Here is a 4824-nt window from a genome sequence, read left to right on the forward strand (position 1 = left end):
AATCAAGACCTGGAAGCTAGGTCCCGATTTTAGAATACTGGGTGTTCCAGAATCCACAGCCATGAAGTGAGTGGAAGATCAGTGGAGATGAAGTTGCAGTCCCTGTTTGGAGAGGCACTACCTGCTATTTGTATTGTAGAGAGGGCGCATAGATCATTGGGCCCGAGGCCTCTGCCTGTTGAGATAGCTAGCCCAATAATTGCACGTCTCCTCAATTATAGAGGTAGAGACATGGTAATCCAGCTGGCTAGAGACAAACAGACAATTCATTACCAAGGTAATCATTTATCCTTCCACCCTGACTTCACGGTGGTGGTCCAGGCTTCCAGAAGGGATTTCATTCCAGTAAAGCGCTCCCTACTCAAAACGGATGCTAAATATTCGCTTTTTTACCCGGCCAAGCTGTGCATTTTCTACACCAGAAAACAACATACTTCACTGATTCTAAAGCAGCTGCTAAATTTGACAGGAGTCTCCAACTAAAGATGACCAGTTCAAGATTGGACCCCGGATGCACAGACTCTAGCCGCATCAGTGATAATGACTGATCATATCAAGAGTGGAGATTAGGACATCGGTATGTAGCCAGTGACAAGGCCTGGGTAGAGAATACTGGATTGTGGTCCTCACGGCGGGGACTTAATTGCCTCCGCCTGCTTCATGAACACTACATCATGAACAGAGAGTACCTGGCCACTGGTGTCCCCTATCTAGATGATTCCGTTTTGGATCTACATGGTTGGCCACTTGCGGCCTCAGTTGGGTTGGGATGGGTACTTTCAGCCTCATTGGGGGGATAAAGTGGGTGCATGGTGGGCTTTGTTGATAATGGCTGATTGTTCTTGTTTGATTCCCTCTCTCCTCGCTGTCTCTGCCTTTTCCTTTTCCCTTCTGTCACACACAGTGGCCCTCTGTTACTGCGTCCCAGGGGCGCATGACACTCCTGATCAATGCCCCAGCATGTCCTTATTACTCTGATAATGCGCCATTGAATTTTATAACCTGGAATGTACGTGGCTTAAATGATAGGCGCAAGGCAAGATTGGTCTTTGCATACTTATAGCGGCATGACATAGATATCTGTTTTTTACAGGAGCTACATTTAACTGATCAGATGTTGCAGCGGATGTGAGGGGGCTGGATTGGGGAAAGACTTGTTGCCTGTTATTATAATTATGCACGTGGTGCAGTTGTAATGATTAGGAAGGATCTGCCCTGGCGCACACTCAGGTTCTATGTTATAAACAAGGGCAGTATGTAATGCTTTCTGGCACTCTGCAGGGCACTCCTCCGCTTGCTTTCCATATACGGTCCCAATGTTGATGACTATAGTTTCTTTGCTGAGTCCTGGTGGCAGGTCAATTCTATGGGCCCGGGGGCCATTTTATGGGGAGGATAATTTAACATGATTTTAAACCCACTGTTGGATAGATCTGGCAACTCGCATCAATGTCACCCGAAGGCGGCTGCCCAGTTGCAGGATATTATTGCTGATAATGATCTGACAGATCTTTGGAGGTGATAAAATGGAAGTAGGTAGAGTAGAGGGCATGTGTTGTTGCATCTGCCAGCACATCCTGGTCGCGCATTGATTACTGGCTGTGTTCTCACGATGTAGCTAGCTGGGCCACTGAGATACAGCACTTACCACGCACCCTCTCAGGTCATGCCCCGGTGCTCCTTTGACTTGCTCCACCTGGGTTCAGCTCTCAGGTGTTTACGTGGCTCCTGCTTTCAGGGGCACTGAGAGATCAGGTTTTTAGAAATGGTATCCTTACAGCCATAGTGGAGTATTTTGCGAATATGGTGGGCATGGTGGACTCTTGCTTAACCCTATGGGAAGCATTTAAAATTGTTATCAGAGGGCACTGCATAGCTATACAGGCTGGTATCCTGATGATGCTTTGCAGGGAGTTGGGGCGGCTTGAGGGGAGATCCGAGAATTAGTGGTTTCCTACTTCATTGTGCAAGATGCATCCACGCTTGCAAGCATTCTCAAAAAGATTGACCCTTTTGAGGAGGTAGCACACTGAAGGACACACTATTCAGACAGGGAATCGCATGCCAGATGTTATGGGGAAGGTGATCGGGTGGGCAAGACCTTAGCAAGTCTTCTGGGTCGCCCTGGGCCAGCAACTATATAGCTGAACTTCACACGGATGAAGGGGTCTTGGTTATTGACTCAAGTAAAGTTCAGGAGGAGATGACTAGCTTCTACTCCTCATTATATACCACAACCCAGCTTCATGCCTCGCCGGCTCTCAACCCTTTCTTTGATTCTATACAACTGCTATGGCTGGAGGAAGGACAACGTAGATTCCTAGATTAACATTCTTCAGTGGAAGAGGTTATACATGTCATCGGGGCACTGCCTGGAGATAAGGCTCTAGGTCTAGATGGACACACAACTACATTTCACAAAGAGTTTGCACCTCTGCTGGCCCCCCCATCTAATTAATATGTACAGTGAGTCACTGAAGAGGGGCCAGCTACCTCCATCTCCTTGAGAGGTACTTATAGTCACCACTTTAAAACAGGATAAAGACACGCAATGCTGTGACTTGTATAGACCGTTATCCATGATTAATGTGGAAAATCAGATTTTAGCCAAACTGATCACATCTCGGCTGCTCCCTTTGCTTCTTCTTATAGTTTGCCCAGACCAATTGGGCTTTGTCCCCGGCAGGTCCACCACACATATTATTCACTTTTTTCGGCATAATTCACCTCTAAAGTTGCAGCCCTGATTTTCTTGGATGTCACCAAGGCGTTTGATTCACTTGAGTGGTCGTATCTTTTTGCTCTATTGTCTCGATTGGGATTCAGCCCCGAATTTCTTCAATTAATTGGCCTGCTATATTCTAAACCAACAGCCCGTATCAGGATCAATGGGGCGATCTCCCCCCCCTTTTCCGGTCTCCATAGGAACGCGTCAGAGCTGCCCCTTCACCCATCCTTTTTGCCATAGCAATGGAACCTTTAGCAGCTCGACTAAGGCAACATCATTCTCATCATGGTCTGGCTTTTACCCCCCTGGCTATTGGTATCCAAGTATTCCAATGATGTTACTTTTATGTTACATATCTGAGGGGCATATTCTCATGGACCTATCGCCGAGTTATCGGCACTTTCTCTAAGCCAAAGAAGCGATAAATGTATTGCCCCATTCACAAGCTGGTGCAAACAGCCGATATCACCAGTTTTCCGGCATAGCATCCCCAAAAACATTGCCACAGATGACACCGGCAACTATCACTAATGAGATGCAGAGTAGGCGTTCCCGAGCAAAAAGCCACGACAACACCACTCCGCAACATTCTCAACGACCAGCCAGATCGGCGATAAGATCACAAAACGTGCGATAAGGCGCGTTAGTAGCAGTAAATTAACACCCGCTCTGGCCTGGTGCAAAGCCGGACGACAACCTGCAGCATAAAGGGAGCCCAGCCCAGAGCCACACCTGAAGAACAACAGATGCCATGGTGCTACTAATCATGCAGCTTGGAGCCCCAACAGGGCCACAACACCCACTGCCACCACCCCCAGTACCGCCTCCCCACCGGACCATCACAGAGGCAGCGCAGACAAAGACAGCGGACCTTCAGGAAACGCACCAGCCTCACAGACTTAACACCAGAGTATGTCATTGCCCACTACAGGCTCAAAAGGACAACCATCCTCCACATCCTGAACATCATTGCCCACAGGCTGACGGTACTAACACAGCAGACAACCAACATCCCACCTCAGACAAAGCTGCTGGCTGTGCTGCACCTGTTGTCCTCTGGGACATTCCAACCAACAACCGCCAGAGTCGGAGGAGTCACACAGCCATCCCTATACAAGTTCCTCAAACCTGTCCTTGATGCCATCATCAACTTGGTACCCCATTACCTATACAGGACTGAGGACAGAGCCCGGGGTGGGGAGGCCGCCCTCCCCAGGGCCCTCAGGGTCCCCGGACGGAGCTCCTGAACCCAGCCAAGCAAAGGGAGGCTCCCCGGGCACAACGGAACCCCGGCCCGGGCTTTTGGCAGAACGGCAGGCCGGGGGGTGGGGCCCAGGGTCTGAGCACCCGACCCAGGGCTCGCTGGGGCCCCTGGCCCAGCCGGGTCTCCCAAGCCCAGAGGCGCAGAGGAAGCCTCCTCGGGCCCGCGGGGCCCCGTCCCGGGCACCCTGACACGCAGCAGGACCGAGGCCTGGGTGGGGAGGCCACCCTCCCTGGGGTCCCTGGGAGCCCCTGAACCCAGCCAAGCAGGGGGAGGCTCCCCGTGCCCACAGGACCCTATCCGCAGCAACCTGTCACGCAGAAGGCCCGGGAACGGACCCCGGGCTAGGGTGGCGTCTTGGCCCATCCAGGTCCCAGCTGAGAACCATTAGGCCGAGAGGTGTTCCGGAGTACCCTGCCCCTACTAATCCAGAGGAAAGCTACCCCCCTTTCTGGGAACCTGTGCGCACCACAAGACTCAGGGGACCCTAGGCGTGGATGCGCCCGCCCTCCTGGAGCCCTGGCTGGGATCCGGGAGGCAAATGAGCACTCATCGGGAATTCCAGGGCAACCCGCCCCATTGGAAAGCATTGCGTGCGACCAGATGGCTGAGGGAAAAGGTGCGACCAGATGGCCGGGACCAAAAGGACGCCCATCTGCTGCCCCATGCCGAGCCATAGTGGTAGGGCTCCCGCCTGCCCGTGCAGGGCTCCAGGGCTCTGCACCAGGGACCCTTGTCCCAGGCAGATGGACACTTGGCAGGCCACAGGACGGGGGCTCCCACACCCCAGGCCCTGACCGAAACCCAGGCCCCGGGGCCAGTCCCTGCTTCTCAA

Source organism: Triturus cristatus, chromosome 8 (assembly GCF_964204655.1).
Source record: "Triturus cristatus chromosome 8, aTriCri1.1, whole genome shotgun sequence".
In the NCBI taxonomy this organism is placed as follows: domain Eukaryota; kingdom Metazoa; phylum Chordata; class Amphibia; order Caudata; family Salamandridae; genus Triturus; species Triturus cristatus.